This window comes from Manacus vitellinus, unplaced genomic scaffold, assembly GCF_001715985.3.
Source record: "Manacus vitellinus isolate BGI_N305 unplaced genomic scaffold, ASM171598v3 scaffold_21_pilon, whole genome shotgun sequence".
NCBI lineage: Eukaryota > Metazoa > Chordata > Aves > Passeriformes > Pipridae > Manacus > Manacus vitellinus.
Genome location: NW_021939546.1, coordinates 5,132,169 through 5,150,944, shown reverse-complemented (window position 1 = coordinate 5,150,944; position 18,776 = coordinate 5,132,169). Strand labels below are relative to the sequence as shown.

Genomic DNA, 18,776 nt, shown 5'->3' with positions numbered 1-18,776 from the left:
CTAAATGGTGCTTTGTGTGGTGGTAAAATGGTTTTGTGCATTTTTGGGGGAACTCCCCAAACCATGTGCTGCTTCTGGGCACTGTCCTTGATTCTGGCTCAGGTGTAACCCCCCATTCCAGAGCTGTGGAGGAATGATGCCATGAGCAGATCTCACATCTGTATGGATGGTCCTTCCAGCCCCTCACATCTATCTGGCACAGCACACTGGAGGGAGGAGGGAGGTTTCGTATCGAAGCTGGAGGTGAAAGTGTGATTTTCCCTGGGTTATCCAAGCTCTGCAAGGATTCCAGTGGGACTGGGAGTTAGGCTCTGCATGACTTAGGTTAGCAGAGCCAGTTTGCCTGCAGCACAGAGTGGAGACAGAGCCTTGGCTGGCTCAGGAAGGGTCAAACATCCTGGTCAGGCTGAGTTCCTGGAGCCTCCTGAGCTCCAAATCCCTCTGGAGCTGAGGGAAATTTTCTCTCCATCAGTTCTGCAGGCAACAATAACTTTCCCATCAGAGCCCTCAGCCTCCTTCCCCATCTCTTCCCTGCCTCAGAAGTGCCACTCCTTGGCCTCGTGCCAGATGTCCCGGGAGAAGGAGGGGGGAAATCCCACTAAATGATGCTGGAATTATTCTTAGTCGGGAAGGAAATGAGTGATTAAGTGTACACGGGACTCACGAGTGGCCAACACATTATCAGTGCTGGTATTTCAACTATGTCCAGCACATGGATGGGGAGAGAGAAAGTATTTCCTGATATCTGGCTCTGCCTTTCTTCTGGGCTGATCCAGAGATAAGGGCCGTGCTCTGAGGGATCCCTGGGTGGGAGATACTAAGATTGATTAGGTCTAGGACTGAGGGAAGAGGTCAGAGACTCACAGTACAAAGCTAAACTTCAACTTTGATAGCTCTCAGGCTATGCTTTTATGTTCCCCCCCCCCTCAAAAATAGCTTTTATATCTACAAAGAGATATTTAACTCCTTAAGAAAAGCCTATTTGCAAATTCAAACTGGAAACCCACCCTCCCCAGTAACTGTGCTGATGCTTTACCTACAAATCTTATGGCTTTGTAATGACATTTAGTGACACTTGAATGTCAGGTAAACCACCAAGGTGATGAGCATCTCACAAAGACATCCTGGTAACAGTGTAATGACAGATTTCCTCTATATTTTTATTTATTTCAGACATTAAACAGAGATAGCTATGTGTTTAAATAATTTAAAATAAATAATCATTTAAAATAAATTAAACTATGAGGGCCTGTGTAAAGATGGAAAAACGGCTCTTCCAGGTCAGTCCTCCAAGTCTTGGGCAATAAAGTGAGTAGATAATTAGTGAGCTCTATTAAGGAATTAATGTGTTTAGTGGAGTTCAGACTTCCTAAACATTCCCACAGGAATTCTGTGTTGCCATTGTCCAGATGTGTTGTTCTCAGTCCTGCGTGAGCTGGTGATGGCAAAGCCTGGGTTTTACCAAGTGCTTTTTAACTGACTTCAGGTTTGAATTCACAATCCCAAAAGTAGGTTTGAAGACCGGAGGAGATTTCATAAGTTGACCTGTACATCCCTGAGAGACAGTGGAAAGCCACTGCCAGCACTGCCCAGATGATATCTCTGGGCTTTTATGGATTTTCTGATACCGAATCCAAGTGTGTTGAGCTGGTTTGTGGTTCCTCAGGACACAGCCTGTGGTGCCAACATGTCTTGCAGGAATAGTTGTGCCTGATGCAATGCTTTGGCTCCATCTCAGGCTGCGCTTCTGAGACATCTGAACCATTGTCAGAATTGACAGGAACCTTTCCTTTGATTTTTGAATGGATAATTCTTAGCAACTCATCAGCAAACCATACTTGTAGTACAGAGGGGGCTCTGAGCTGAATTCATATTGTTGTCATATCTATCTAGGGAAAGGTTTGATGAAGAGGATCCAAGAAAGTCTATTGGAGAGTAGGAAGTAGTCTACAACTAATGAGGTTTGGAATCCAGAGCTTTAAATGTGTGTACTGAGTGATGGGAAGTGCCTTCTGTGGATGGGCATGGCTGGAAACGAGGAAAATTACTTTACCAGCGCGAATAATTTCCTGCTGTACTGCTTATTTTAATATTGTGGAATACTAGGGAGAGTCCTCTACTGTCACTGAAAAGTACCAGGTGATTTGGGAACATTTCTGTGTCAATGGAGCCGAGTTTCCATGGCAGAGACACTGCTAATTGCAGAACTTCGAAGCAGGAGTTCCCTCTGGAATACCTGTTCTGGCAGCCCTGGGAATGCCATCACATCTTGCTTTGGCATCCTTTGGTCTCTTGTGGTTTTGTTTGCTTTGCATCTCACTTGCCTGTTTATTTCCCAGAGCTGTGTAGTTGTTTATCTGGATCATCGGGAATATCCAATCTGTTGACATGTAAATAAAGCAGCTGTTATTTGTAGGGCTTTTGTGGTCGGTGATCTACAAGTTATTAGAGGTGATAATCTGTGCTGTTGTGTTGCAGTGCTCATTGCTCACATGTGTAAACTAGATTTATGTGGGTTTCATGGGTCTTATAGACTTAAAAACCCAGTAGAGAATAGTAATCAAATGATACCTGGTCTAGTGGAAGGTGTCCCTGCCTATGGCAGGGATTAGGAGCTGGATGAGCTTTAAGGTCCCTTCCATCCACCCCATTCTATGATTCCATAATGCAAATAAAACCCAAGTGATCAGATCCCTGACCTGATGCTACTGGAGCTCTGCTCACAAACAAGTGTCACCTGGGAAGGTAATATCTGGAAATATATATCCTTGTGGAATGCAGCAGTCATTTGACTGGAAGTGGTTTGGGATGCTGTTTCCCAATCCTGAACCCCAGCTCATGGTCCCTTCTGGAGTGGTGGCTGTGGCTCTGCTGGGCTTCTGCAGGGAGACGTTGGGAAAGGTGAACCACTCTGACAGAATTCACTGATAGAATCCTTAGTTTTTGCTGTCCTGCAGCAATCTCTGAAAACAGGGGTACCAATGAGAAGCCCTCGAGTTGAGGTCAGGCCTGCAGAGCAAGGACCAAGTGCTGAATTGCGCTGCTGAAGCCAAGTTTTGTAGGCAGCTTCTCAGCTTTTCCCTTTCATCCATTATCTTTCCCTCGGGGAGATGACTCAGGGAGGTGGATGTTGCTGATGTGAATCAGGTTTGTGGGACCGGCCCCGCAGAGCTGTGTTTGCAGGGCTGTTAAATCCCGGGATCGTTTCGTGGAGCAGCGTTAAGGATCACGTTGTTGCAACATGTTAAATTGCTTTAAATATAATCAGCCTTCACATCATGCCTCGGGTTGATCATTGCCATATTTGTAAAAGCAGAGCTGAAGACATTTTCTTGGCACGTCCCAAACTCCATCGCACAGCCCGTAACACGATCCCGGATTGGAAGGGCTTTAGGACTTTGAGGGAAATGAACCCTTGGAGCCTCAGCACGGGGCTGAAATGGGCAGGGATGTAAAGGCTCTTAAAGCAATCTCATGCAGTAATTGCACTTTGTTGAACTAGGTTTAGGCGATTTGGTTTCTCAGACCTTTCAGGTTCCATTCTGATTATTTCAGTGACACAGCAGAGATAACACTAAGTGGCTGCAGTTTACTTTTGCTGTTAAACTCTGCATTTAAAGAGAGCTCACAGGTATGCATTTGTTTTTTTTAACACTTGGCATAACCAAAAATGCACAGCCTTGATAAAGACAGGATGGCTGAGGTGGCTGTTCATTCTCCAGGTTTCTGTATTTGTTTTTCATACATCCCTGGCAGATCCTGCAAAGGGAGAGCTCCAGCTGGCTTGGGAAGTTCAGCTGTAAAAGAAAAGGTCTGAGGTGAATACACAAGATTATTGTGCTTGAAAACCTCAAATCTCATTTGTCAGCTAAACACAGTATTAGAATTAAACTATAAAAAATATTGAAAGATAAATATTTCAGCAATATCACTCCACTGAGGGAACCTTTCAAATCCCTCCGTTATTGAACACCACCAATAGGTATTTATAAAATGCCACGTGGATTTAAACAATGAACTCAGTCATTCCATGAGGAGCTTCTGGGATCCCATTGTTCCCAGCCATGACATTATTTTGTAGGTAACTATCAAGTTTCAAAGCTATTAAAGGTTATCCAGCCCCCTCTTCCCTCCCCTCTGCAATTCTCTCAGCAAGTTTGTGCCACTCCACAGTCCCTCTTGATTAGACTCTGTTGAGAAATGTGGAGGTGAATGATCTTTTTGTGTTCCTGACCACTGGGATGCAGGAGTTGGGAAAGCAGGAATGAAGGCTGATATTGCCCCAGCGGGTTGTTGTTAACTTTCTGAATTCCTGGCTTAGGACAGCGTGGGTTCAGCAGATCCTTTGTGTTTGCTTCTCCTTGGAACTTTGGGATGGAGCCTCTTCCCTGCCTGGGTGAGAGGGCACTTCTGTAGGAATTCTTCTGGCTGCCCGAGCTGCAGCCACTCAGACAGGAGAGTTTCGGATTCCAATCAGTTTAATGTTATTTTTTCCCCTCCTGAAACACATAACAGGATCTTAAAATGCAGCTTTTTGGTGAGGTCTCAGGCCTTGATTCGAGACTCAGATTAGCAGGTAGATGATGAGCACAGAGGTCTGTATGGGAGGGCACCAACATTTCTAAACTAAATTACAGAAGAGAGAAAAAAAATTGAGATTATATTGTAGTCTTACTAATGCCTTTAGAAATGCCTAAAAGTGATACATATAAGCTATAAATAAACATCAGCTATATATATTCCCATCATGCTCTCATGCTTCACATCATACCTTGGGTTGATACCGTGCTATAAATAAATATAAACTATAAATAAAGTGATACATATGAACAATAAACAAACCCCCAGGGAATGGTTGGAGCTGTGTCAGGGAAGGTTGGGTTGGATCTTAGAAAAAGGTTCTTCCCCCAGAGGGTGGTTGGGCACTGAACAGGCTCCCCAGGGCAGTGGTCAAAGCACCAAGGCTGCCAGAGCTCCAGGAGTGTTTGGATGATCCTGTGAGGCACCTGGTGTGACTCTTGGGGATGGGCCTGTGCAGGGCTGAGAGTTGGACTGGATGATCCTTGTGGGTCCCTTCCAACTCAGCATATTCTGTGATTCTATATGGAAAATACCCTGAAACTGATTGCAGAAAACACATTTTTCCTGTTTTTCCTTAAAATCATTTAAAGGACTTCTCCAAACTGCCTGGAAGGTCTGAGAAACTCGTTTGAATGAAGCAAAGCCCCAAAATCAACACCTCTCACTCAGCCTCAAGCACAGGCAAGGGCTCAGAGGGAGGGAAGGGCTGCATTATCTCACAGTATATTTATAATTATTGTGTTCCAGCCTTTGCTAATAGTTACCACACAGTGTCATTGCAGATGCCACGTTCTCCCCTCCAAGTCTGGAATGGCAAACAGCTCTGTGGGAACTGCTGACTCCCTTGAAGTGGGTGGTGTTGGATAGTAAAGGGGAAAACCAAGAGAAGAGAGGAACTGTTTTAACAGAGTCCAAGGGAATGATGGGTGAAACTGAGAAGTGGAAAATACAGAGCAAGAGTCAGGAATGAAATCCTTAGTGCAGGATTTTGTAGCCTCCAGGATTAACTATGAAAGTAAGTGGTGGGAACTCTGTGCTTGGGTCAGCTGCAGTAACATGGAATAAACTTCTCAGGGTGCAGTAGGGAATAATGTTGGATAGGTAAGAGGCAGGAGTAGATGGAAATGTGAATGTGATTGCCCAGCATAGAGGGGAGAGTTAGACTCAGACTGGTCCACTGAAGTCTCAGCACTATTTAACTTCATGCTTGTTGCCGGGTTAACCCAGCAATTGTTGATTAAACAAAATAAAAAGTGTTCCTCTGGCCAGGTCACACCATGTCACAATTTTGGGGCTTTTTATAAGGTGTTAAATGGGATTCTGACATCGTGTGTCATGTATGGCTGATGGGCTGGGAGAGCCTGAAGGTCTGACCTACATCCCTGGTTGTGTCAGGACAGCAGGCTCATACGTCTTCCAGGCTTTCTGACAATTGGAAGGGCAGTCAGCCTTCCCAAAGAATTAATCTCTATCCCTCTTTCTCTCTCTTCCCCCTCCCCAAGATTGAAAGAGAAGGGAGCCAAGGAAAAATTTATTAGAGCACAGCAGGCCTGTTTCTTTTTTTTTTAATGTTAAATAAGCGTTGGATTTAGTTAAAATCTGTTTTTGTTAAAATGGAACGTGATTTAACCTCTTCCTTCCCAGCAGCGAAGGATCAACACAATGCCTGTGCCAGTGCCAGCTGATTTGTTGGTTTTAGGTTAAAAATCACACATTTTCATCTGAAGGTGGAGTGGCTTCAGCCCCAGAACTGCCATTCAAAAGCAGATGAGCTCTTTAGCCAGCAAAAAACAACCGTCAAAGTGGGTGGGAGTCAAACTGTGGAGCATCCAAACCCATGTGGTGGTGGGGGTCCTGCAGATCAAAGGCTGCTGGAACCCTTGGGACATCAAAAGTCAGCACCTACACCATGGCTCCTCCAAAAGCAGCAGGAAGGAAGCAGGACATGTGCTCCATTCCTTCCCCATTTTTTTGTGGAACAGCGTGTTCACTGTAGAGAAGTGAAACCAGGATCCCTGTCCTGTGTGCTTTGATCAGGGTTTGCTCATTACATGTCTCTGTGTCATTTCCATGCACAGACAACACTTGGAGGCACATTTTCCATCATTCCTCTCTTTATTGTTAGGCAGGACAAGTGTATAAACGTCTATTCCACGTAAAAGCATATCAAAAGCTTAACAGAAGAGTTGTCACATGGAGGTTTGCTCCTGAGCTGACAGACAGCCCTGGAATTAATGGGATTGGAGGAAAGGGCGGGCTCTGTGAAAACCAAGCCCCCCCTTCCCCGGCCCCTGCTGTGCTCCAGCTCTCCAGGAATCATCCCTGCCACCAGCAGGTATCTGTGATAAGGACACCAGTGCTCTCTGGCCTCCTTTGGAGCCAGCATTCCCCATCTCTTGCTGGGTCTCAGCTGGATCCAGGGAATGCACACTGCTCTTCCCTTGCAGTTTCTGACCAGGTTTAACTATTCACTTCCCCCAAAATTGTGCAGCATGAGCAATGTGAATAGAACCCAGTATGAGCACATGAGCCAGGGAAACCTGCTTCCCTAGGGATTTATGCCTTGCAGCATCCACCGCCAGCTCAAGTGGAATTGAAGTGGAATTGGAATTTCACATCTGGAGCGTTTAAAAAGTGCTTTTTGCCATGTAGACCCCGTGGTGGCTGTAAAGGCTGAGCTCAGGGTTCTGCCACAGGATTTCTCTCCTTTATCCACCCATTTATATTAACCCGCAGGGATTTACTCACAGAGCCCTTCTGCTCCCTGGGGAACACACACCCAACCCAGAGCCAGCCCAGGAGGAATTCAATAGGGCTCCTTTGAGCAGTGCAGGAAAAAGAAATTCAGCTCCATTTTCTCCCTGTGCTTTCAAATGCCTCTTCTTCCTCAGCCATATCCCAGGGAAGTTGCTTCCCTTCCCTTCCCAAGCCAGCTGTGCTCTGCTCTCTATCACATTCCCTGGGCTGAGGAGGGCAGGCCCTGCCTTTCACTGGCTCAGCCTTCATCATCTCCTCATTACATTTTCCAGCAAATGACTGTGTGTGTGCTCATCCTTCATGCATGGAAGGAGCTCCCTGTCGGTATCTAAGGGGCTGTTCCAGGAATCCTTCCTTCCAGCTCTGCTGTGCTGGGATCCTGACAAAACCAGCCTTGTTATCAGTGGGGCTGCTGCTGGGCACACTGACCCCACTGTTCCCTGAGGCTCCAGCTCTCCGGGTCACAGGGGCTTCCTAATTCCTGCTGGTAGAGAAGACAAGGAAGATTGGAGCTGCTTAACCCCCCCCTTTGGATAAGGCACAGGAGGGAAAAGCAGCAGTGCAGAGGTGGATTATCATGTCCTGTTGTTCCTAGTGGGCACAGAGGAGAAGGGAAAGTGGCCATTTCCTTTGGGCATGTGTTATGGTATCCCATTAATCTGGAAAATAAAGGGAATTTAAGTCAGGAGATGAAGGAGCAGTCAGTGTTTGGGGCACTTCTTGGGGAAATAACACTCTGGATTCAATCCTGAAGTCTCAGTGAAACATCTTAATTTTTTCAGTTCTCGTTGACTCAACAAGATATTTAAAAATTGAATTTTTAAAATTACATGAATATATTTTTAAAACTGTCCAGGCCAGATAATTTTGACATGAACAGCCTGCAAGACAAGTAGTATTTAACCCAGACTTCTCAAAACCCAAATCAAAACAATTCTCGACGAGAAAGAGATGAATTGTTATTAATTGCTCTGACTTGTCCTTTTTGACTTGAGTCCCTCTGTGGTGTGGCTTTGCTCCCTAAAATCCAGCATTTTGGAGCAGCCAGAGGAAGCAGCTGCAGGATAGTTTTCCCAATCCAGGAAACAAGTTCAAATAATCTCAATATTTATCAGTCAATGTTAGGAGAAATTTATTGGCAAGTTTAACTTAAATTATGATCGATCCATTCTCTACCTGTTGTTTCTCTTCCTGTACTGTGTGCTTTTTCTTTCCTGAAGGTATTAAATAGCTACATAAATCCTGGTAATCCTTCATTCATGGGGTTTAAGGCAAAAAAATCCAGGAAGAAGGTTGTCAGGAGAATGGACAGTTATTTCCAGAGTATGTGCTGCAGAAAGCTCATTGTTAGAGGGTTAGAATGGCTTTTACCATGTACCAGAATTACCTGGAAAGGTGGTTTATTGTAACAACTTTTGCTGAAACGTTTGACTACTTGATTCGGGTCTCACAGCAAGTTTTTTTCAGGTAGAAAAATAAACATCCTCCTTAGTTAAGGAGGGGTTTCTTTTTCTTAAATGTGAATTATTGCCCACTGGTGTGGGCAGCCTGGAAAGCTCTTTTAGGGTGGGAATGAATGGCCTCAGGAATTTTAGTGATGCTTGACTATTAAAAAAAATGATGATACCACTTTTCTGGAAGTTTTGCACATGGCTTGGGTTAACACTGGGATTCTACTTTGGCTGTGCCATTGCTGCAGATCTGGGAAGCAGTTGGAATAATGACCAATGGAATTCCTAAGGATGCCTTGCATTAATAGGGCCATTAAGCAAACAAATCTGAATAATTGCAGGAAGCCCATAATGTACTTTATGAACTCTCATAGAATCATGGAATGGTTTGGGTTGGGAGGGACCTTAAAGGCTCATCCCCCTGCCATGGTAGCTCTTTCCCAGATTTGTACCCCAAAGATCAGTGATTTAATGAAAAATCCTTTATCTCTGTAATTATGCTTAAAGTGTACAGAAGGTCAAATTGAAGTCTGGTATTTAGTTTTATTCAAAGAAGCCTCAGAAGGTACTTTAAAAGCCTGACCTGTCACCTAAAGTTGGAGCTGAGCTGCCCTTTTCCCTCTCTGGGACAACCTCAGTTAAAACAGATGCTATAAATAAAGTTATAGCTCTGAGCACTGTAAAGTGTGAAAATAATTCTTCTCATCTCTCTCCTCTGCTGGGCACATTTCAGGGGAAGATTTATTATTCCACAGGTTTTTCCCCCCATAAATCTTCATTTCCTAGAATGTTTGTTGTGTGTACTTCTTTGAAGCTTATGTATGAAATGTGAAGGAAATAATGAATAGAATCCCAGAAAAGAGTTTAATTGAGTATCTCTGAGCTGTGCATGGGAGGCAGCTTAGACAGAGCTATCCTGATTCCAAGCCAGTCAAAATCCATGGAAAAGCTCCTATGCCTTTGCATCTTGGCTCACAATTCTGGCTTCCCACCTTGTTTCCAGCTGCTAAAGTGCATTAAAAGAAGTTAAAAATACATCAAATAGTTCTCTAACATTATTTTTTCCATGTAAGACGCTGCCTTAGTGGCCATTTGGGGCTGTGGGTGGTCCAAGACCATGTCTACTGATACCATAGGCTGTGCTGGGGGGAAACTGGGAGGCTCTGGAGTGGATCCTTTCCCATTTAGAGACAAGGGAACTGTGCAAGGAAAAGGAGTGGCGAGTCTCAAGCAGCTGTGACTGGTCTCATTGTGCTAATGTGGAGGGAAGAAAAAGAGGGATATCCTAAAAAGTGAATTTTAACTTTGAAGGACAGAATACAGCTTCAGCAGGTGCTAATGGGTGGAAGGTGTGATGTACTGAACACCTTGTGCAAGGCTCTGTGGGTGGGGTGTCCCTGAGCCCTTCCACCCCCCAGCCTTCCCTCCGGGGTATTTCTCTTTCTGAGGGATCAGATAGGCACAGACAGAAACATTTCTCCCTGCCCAAACAAAGGTGTTGAGAGAGGCACCAGCTTGCAAAATACAGATTTCAATTTCAGGGAATCTATTTGAACTGTTGCCCAGAGAAGCTGTGGCTGCCCCATCCCTGGAAGTGTCCAAGGCCAGGTTGGACGGGGCTTGGAGCAACCTGGGATAGTGGAAGGTGTCCCTGCCCATGGCAGAGGGTGGAACAGGATGAGCTTTAAGGTCTCTTCCAACCCAGACCAGTCTGGGATTCTCTAGTTCTCTGAAATTAGTAGAGAATCCTCTGATTTCAGCAGAACTTGGGTAAAACTTCAAATTCCCTTCAGTTTTTGAGGAAGGGGAGTGCTCAGCCTCCCCCTGTGCCCTGGGAGAGCTCAGATCAGGAGGGTTAATTGGTGGGCAGTGCTTTTAGGTCCGTCATTTTGCTTGAGCACTGCTCCATCCCTTCCCCTTCTGTGTTTTATCCATTCAGATCATGGATTCTGTTAAGCAGGGAGGAATCTTATTCCTTCTCAGCGTGGTCCCTCCAGCCAGCAATTCCTGGTGGGAGCAGCAACAGGGATATTTCTCGAGGCTTGTCTCAGGAAATGCCTGACAAAAACCAGCTGTGGCAGTTCCCAGCTCACAGGATTTCTGAATCATGTATCAGAACAAAACACAAGGATTTGGGATAACTCTGAACTTTGGAAAAAAGTTTGATTCTGCTCTAAACTTGAGCACTGGTGCTTTACTCTCTGGAATAAAAGCCCTGCCCGTGAGCATCTGTGAACTCTGCACAAGTTCAAAAACCAGAACCAGACCCTCACTTTGTGGCTTCAGCCCATCTTTCATTCATTAATTTCTAAAGTATTTTATGGCCTTGGTTATCTGGCTGCTTCCTGATGCCTTTAACAGCTTCCTCAGAGCAAGTGAAGGTAATAAATTTACAATCACCATTCTTAGGGAAGTCTTAAGCAGAGTCACTTTCTTTAAAATAAAATAAAAAGGAGTGGGGTTCTTTGTTTGATCTCTCTGCTGTCTGGCTGTTGGTAGGGAGACAATACAAATAATAATTGTGGCTGATGAAATGTATAGGAAGAAAATTTGATAATTGGACACGCAGAGAAATGTATGACCTGGAAGATCCTGGATCAGTCTCAGTGTTGAGCTTGGGAAGCGTATTCCCAGCAGCATTCCCAGCTCAGGGCCCTCATAGCAGCACAACTTGTTAATCATCACACCATCACACTGGCCAGAGTGCAGCCATATAACTCAGGCTTTTGTGCTGCCATGGATGCTATCTAAGCATTCCTGGAACAGTAATTTCCTTTTTGACCTCCATGGAAACAGTCATAAACCAATTCTGAAAATGTCAGGAGAAACTGCATCTAATGGTGGGGCTTCAGCCAAAGAAAACATACTTCAGTTTTGAAGCATTCCCACCAAAACACTGGAATCCTAAAGCTACTAATAGGCTGTGCATCAGTGCCTGAGCACTTTACCATGACATTTAATAAATGTAATTCATATTCCAGCTCTCCTGAAAAATGGGACATCCCTGAATCAATGCCCACAGCAACAGTGGGTGTCCTTGTGTTTGTCTTTTATAATTTGGAATTTTTTTTGCTTTTGCCAGCAGGAAAAGAAGATTCCTTGTGATTTTTCATGGATAAGTATTCTCTTGAATTTCAGGTCTCTTGTGCTCTAGTGAACTTGAGGAAGGGAAGTTGGGACTGTCACATGTGCCAGTTGTGACTCACTTTGTCACTTTGTCACTTACCCAAACCATTCACTGCAGTCAGTGCTTGGTGGCTCAGGAGCCTTTGGGTCTTGTTCCCTTGTGTCCCATTGGATCCAGTGCTCAGTTCTGTGACTCCTTGGAGCAAAGTTTTCATGTTCTATCGAACTGGGTTGCAGTGCTGGGAGCAAATAGGGTCATCCCTGGCCTTGTGCTGGGATTGTACAATGGGGAGAGGTGGCATGGTAACCATGAAATCCTGGAATGGTTTGGGTTGGGAGGGACCTTAAAGCTCATCCCATTCCACCCCCTGCCATGGGCAGGGACACCTTCCACTATCCCAAGTTGCTCCAAGCCCTGTCCAACCTGGCCTTGGACACTTCCAGGGGGGGGGCAGCCACAGCTTCTCTGGGCAACCTGTGCCAGGGCCTCCCCACCCTCATAGCCAAGGATTCCTTCCCAGTATCCCACCTAACCCTGCCCTCTTTCAGTAATGCAGGACACTGCCTGTGCTGGGACATGCTGGGCTTCCTCCACTGCTGTAGAAGTTGGAACATTGGGCTGTTGATGCCCTTGGAGTTCTGAAGGTGCTCATTCACTTTCTAGTAGGAAAACCTGTGAGCTGTTCCAGAGGCAGTGCCAGGGCTGTGAACAGCTGGATGAGCTGTTGGATGAGCTGTGTCTGCTCCGAGGCGGATGCACATCAATGATCCAGTGGGGCAGACTTCAAACGGCTCAGGGGGAGCTCATACCAACACTCAGAGTTCAGCTGCTTATGGAAAGCCTATCCAAGCATATCAGATGCTTTTGGGCTGGAATTTGGACTGTGGATCTTTCAGGATTAAGCTCTCTTTGGTCTGCTGGAGGACAGTAATTCCTGTTTCCAGCAGTGCTGGAATACCAGGAGAACAGGCGCCTTGGATGTTTGCTGAGATCTGAGTTCCCATCCCAAAGACTATTCCCTGGAATCAAGTTGTGCTGATAGGTGAGGGAACAGAGCCCTGAACCACATTTTGTTGGTGCTGGGTATGACTTCTCAAGGTTTTGATTAAAGCCGGAGTCGGGGCTTTATTAGAACCAGCTCCCACAGCTCAGTTTATCAGAGACTGTCCCGTGGGTTCCTGCCCTCACCCAGGTTCCTTCAGTTCCTGGGTGTTTCTCATTGTCTGCATCATCTCATCCTGGAATACTTTATTTTAATTCACACTTGGTCCACAGAGCGTGGAAAGCCTTAAAAAAATTCTACTTGAACCTATTTGGACAATATTTAAACTCCACTTTAAAACCTTCCGGATTTCTTTAAATATTCCACCTTTCTTAAGCTTTTCTGCACTTTGGAACACGCCACCACTTTGAAAGATGCTGCCTATTCATTTTACTTTTATAGTTTTATTTTGCTAATATTTTTGTTTAATTGGGACTGAGCTAATTCTCAGTAACTGATACAGATATCATTTAACTCAAGTGGTGTAAACTTTCCCCCTTAAGACAATTTTAAAATTATATTTCTAATCCTCTTATCTCTCCCCCATATCATCCATCTTGCTTGTAGGTTTTCTGGAGAGAATGATTTAATTGTGAATGAATTCTTTACATTTGGGTTTGTTTATTTTGAAGGGAGATAAGTTATCTTTCTCTGCATGAGAGACAGCAATTAAAATGTTTCTAATTATAAATTTGACAGTGGTGCAATTCCAAGGACTTCACTGACTGCTGGGGTAGCAGAAATAGAGTTGGTGGAATCTTGTTGGAAAACTGATGAGCCTGTGAATTTGAACATTGTGATGAAGTGATATGGAAGGGAAGAGTAACAGAATGGCAGGAATTGTGGAATAAATTGTGACAGATTGTTATAATCCTGTGTGTTCACACGGTGGGAAGAAGGAATCTAAATATTCCTTTTTCCCATGTGGATACAGACCTGGTGTCCATGGGGAGTTGTACCCCATGTCCTCGGCATGGGCATTTTCCACCTCCCAAGGATGAGCCAACGCAGTATGGTGAGGGGCCCCACATCAACCTTCTCCCACTTTTCCCACTTTAAGAGCTGTGGTTTCATTGGGAGCCTCTTTTGAGTCTATAAAAGGTTTTTCCATCTGTGCTGCCTTGCTCTGTGCTGCTGGAAGGGGCTGCTCTGGCATTTGGGAGGAAATCCCAGATTTCCAGGTTTCCCTGATGTTCACAGGGAACCAACATCCCACCAGCAGCATTTACAACCAAAAGGTCTGGAACAAAGTGGAAGTCTCCAGTGTCCAGTGAAGTCCAGCCCACATCAAGACTTTCCCTGTGAAATCATGTATTACAACACATTCATGGCTGTTTCCCTCCAGTTTTTCCAAGTTATTTTTCAGCTGTAGACACTGTTTTTTGCTGGTGCCATCATTCCATTAATTCACTGGACACATTCTGATAATCCCTCCGTTCCAAGCTTGGGGAGTGAGCAGCTGGAACAAGGACTGTCCAGCAAAAGGTCTTCCAAGTTTCCATGTTGGGTTCACTAGAAAAGGAGGATAAGCATGACTGCACTGGCAGTTGGGATTTACAATGGGAATTTCCAGCCATCTTCTGGAAAAATAACTGCAGGATGTTTTGTCTGCTTTTACTGATGCACCTTTAGGAAACTTTGAACCTTTCCAAGGGGGTGATATATTAATTACATCCTTAGATACACATGGTTTCTTCCTCCAAAAAAAGAAAACATGGTCAGTATTTGTACTGTTAATGGAAAAGGAATTTAAACAGGAACTTTTTGGACAAACTGTGTGAAGGTCTTCTATAATCAATATTTTTTTACATAAACAAGACCCTAGAAATAACTCCCACTTGTAAATATGAAGAATTTTGGAAGAGAGGCGCTCACCATTTGTGGCACAGCAGAGAAGGTCCATGAACAACACCCTTGGATTCACGCATCAAAAATTCAGTGCGTGGGGAAAACCAGAAAGTATTCATGTCAGAGTTTAATGATACACAAAGTAAATCCTATCTTTTGCCAGTAATCACTTGGTGGGCTCCAACTGCAATGTGCTTCCAAGGGCTGATGCTGAATTTTGCCTCTTCTCACCAATAATTGTAGAATCCTGGAGTGGTTTGGGTTGGAGAGGACCTTAAAGATCATTTATTCCAACCCCCTGCCATGGGCAGGGACACCTTCCACTATTATTCCACCATTATTTTGATGGATGAGTAGTATGTTTTTATCAAATAGGAAGGGCTGTATATTAATATTTTCAATTCCCATAGTATTTTCATAACAAATACACTGTGAGATGCTCATAAAACAGATAAATAAGGACAGCAATTCACAACAATTCTTCCCTTAGAGCCTGGGGACTTGGGATCACCTGGTATCCTTGGCATTTTGGGCTGGGATTTTCTGGTTCTAGTCCCTTTGTGATCTGAACCCTCTTACAGTAGAGCATTTAAGCACAAACTTCAGCCTCATTAAAGTTACTGATGTGCTTAAGCACTAACTGGGCCCTGCAAGACATTCAGGAAAAATGGGTTTGAGGCTTTTTTGTTGAAGTTTGCCTGGGTACACAGCACATTAAGAGTGTGTCATGCCCCACTCCATGTAATTAACATTCCTGTTAAGATTCCTTTAAAAGTTCAGCAATATGGGATTCTTCAAAGGACTGGCCTTCAACCTTTGACCCCTCAGAGTGTTTCTAAGGAGCTACAAGGGTGGATACACTTCAACTATTCTGAGTTGCTCCTTCCACAGTAAAATGTGTTTTATTGATCTGAGTGGCCCAAGAAAGTCTGTTTTTTGGGAGAAAGAGCATCAAAAGGGACTTTGGTGACTGATAAAAGGCTCTGGGAAGGTTTTTTGGGATGGGTATCTTCCAGCTGGAGGAGGGAAAGGACAGGTCTTCTCACCTTCAGGGTGAAAGACCTTCTGCTTCATCTGTGCTTCAGGGAGTGCGTAAGATTGGGGTAGGGCTGCTATTCCTCGCCTCCAGAAGATCTTCCATCCCTGGAAGTGTTCAAGGCCAGGGTGGAGCAGCCTGGGACAGTGCCCATGGCAGGGGGTGGAACTGGATAAGCTTTAAGGTCCCTCCCAGCCCAAACTGTTCTGGGATTCCGTGATCCTCCTCTCAGTGATGCTGTAGGAAGGTGACATTTCTCTGTGACATGAAGTACTTTTAATGGTTATCATGGCCCTCACGAGGGGTTATGAACTCTGGGAGTGCAGGAGTGGGGGCTCTCCACATCCTGAAAAATAAGAACAAGTAACTCCAGCACTTCCAGTCTCACAGACTTTTCCCAAAGAGCGGTGCTGGAAGGGGCAGTTCCATGGATCTGATGGACTCAAACACATAAAGAGCAGTGGGGTGACATTTTTCTGTATTTGGATAATCCTCCAACACTGGGCTAATCCAATATTTTGGTTCAGATGGCTGATTTTTTGCCCCTTTCCTATGTGAGCCAATTGAACCCTTCTTAAATATTGACATTAATCTCCTCAGTTGGAAGCAAACCAAGTTTCTGTATTTCTTATCCTCCCAGATTGTCTGTACTTCAGCTCTGTTTACCAAATTGCATCCCCATAAATCCTGTAATTCCAGTTTGCTGTGATATTAATTTATTAGTGCACATGCATTTTCAACATCAATTAGGCTCTATCTCAACAGACATAATTCTCCCTTCAAAGCACATCCAAAGCTGTGCAGCTCTTGGGTTTCCTCATCCCCTCCCCTCCCTCTGCCCCAGCTCAGCTTTGAGGCACCACAACATGGATCTGTACAGAGGCAAAGAGGGGGATGAGAAGGATCAGGGTTATTTTGGGTTTCCTGATATTTTGCTGAAATGGTCCAGAAAGTGGTTTGTGTTTGTAGGAAGGAGCTTGAAATTATGATGAAAGTGCAAACATCTGACTTGGAGAGCAAAAGAGAGCATTAGCTTTCAAAATGTTATCATTTTAAATCAATTTGAAGATTTTAAGATGGAGAAAGAGCAGTAAGTCTTTATTTTTTTAAACCTGACCAGCAGGAATAAATACCTACAGATGTGCACATCTTCATTTAAACCCCGAGCTTCCCACTCCTCCAGACATTGCCATTAAGGGAAAACCATGCCAAGTCTTTATTTCTTCAAATGGTAAATGGCACAAGACTATTTCATGAAAAAGTTCTTCATCCCAGATCTGCTCCCCCTGTCCTCATATTGGAGGGGAAAGTAATGGGAAGGAAAAACTGCTTTAGTGAAAAAGAGTTAAGTGCCTTCATTTGGTTCCTTCCGTTGGGTGGAATATAAGTGGGGCCTTGTAAATGGAAAATAACTTCTTTTTTAGGTGACCTGTTGCAAACTGGAAGTGCTGGTGCAGTTTAAGAAATGCTTGTCACTGATGCAGAGGGGGAAAATGAGAAGCACATGGGACTTGGAGCCGAAATTTGAGCCAGTTTTCCCCCTTTCCACTGTGCCTGGAGGCGCTCGGGTCGCTCCGCAGGCAGGATGTGCTTTCCCATTTTAATGTGGAAGTCGGAGCATTTGCCTTGTAATTCTGGCCAGGATTAATTATAATTTAGTAAGAATTATAATAATTCCCCCTGTTTTTTTCACTCAGCATTTCAGAAGTTTTCAGGACTTGGTCGCGAAATGAGAAAGTCCCATTTTCCCATTTTTTCCTTACAAGCTGCAATTGAAATCACTTCCACACGTGGTGAGTGAGCCTTGCAAGTGCTGGGAGGGGATTCCAGAGACAGAAAACCCCTAAAATTTTTCTCACTTGCTTTTTTTCCCCCCAGTTGCCTACTCAGCTTAACCAGGGCAGCTCTGGATCCCGTGAAATGATGGAAAGTTTCTTACAGTCCATCACCCCTTGGAGATTTATTCCACAGGAATTCCAGCCTCCCTTTTATTCTAATTTTTCCCTAATTTCCCCCTAATTTCCATATATATTCCCTCTATATATAGTTCTATATATTCTATTTCTAGGTATATACTTCTATATTTTTAATTTAAATTTCCCCCTTCTTTTTATGTTATTTTTTACAATAGTTATTCTTTAGTCTTTTATTAATTCAAATGGAAGCAGGGTGATTTTTTAGAAGTCCCTTTCCATTGGGATACCTTTCCATCTTGCCCCACTAAACTGCAGCACAGATGTTAAGCACATTTAACTGCACAGTCAGCCTGTGCATATTTTTAACATAACTTGTCTTGAAAATATTTATTCAAGCCAAGACAACAGAAAATTAGAGTAATTTGATTGCTCAGGCTTAAGGAATAGATTACTACTGTTCCAGATGTAAGGAACAACACACTACTTACCCTCTCTAGGCTGGAAAAAAAGGCTTTGGCTCCTGATTCTGACCATATTTGCTATTATGTTCCCAATAAATCTTTGAAAAATTGAATACCTTGAAGGATTTTCGGTTTCAGCTTTTGCCAGCCAGCATTAGGAGAATTTCATCCCCCAAATAAGCTCATTAGGAAGGGGTTCCAAATCCCCCCTGCTCCAAGAGTGCAGTGTTACCAAGCAGAGTTATAAATCATCTTTGCTGGGAAATGAGGGTGCCAGATATCTCTGGGGCTGGCTTGGCATTGGCAACACAGGGCTTTGAGCAGTCAGTGCTGATTAAGTTTGAAAGTGAGGCATTTGGCACAAAACTTGAATAATCTGGTTTGCAGGTTGGGTTTTTTTTCTTCTCATCTTCAACTAACTCTTGTTTAGATTTGCAATTATCACTCAACCTTTTGGACCTGCTTCTGCCGGGTTTTTTCCCCTCTCTTTGAATGATTTACATGCAATTATGGGTTTTTTTCCCCTCACTTGGTGTGATTTACATGCAACTACCATT

General features: G+C 44.2%; 1 protein-coding gene across 2 annotated transcripts in view; it reads left to right on the top strand.

Annotated features, from left to right (window-relative positions):
- The window catches only part of ROR1 (receptor tyrosine kinase like orphan receptor 1), a 147,988-nt gene that overhangs the window by 62,906 nt on the left and 66,306 nt on the right, over positions 1 to 18,776 (top strand). The gene's annotated exons all lie outside the window — the stretch shown is intronic.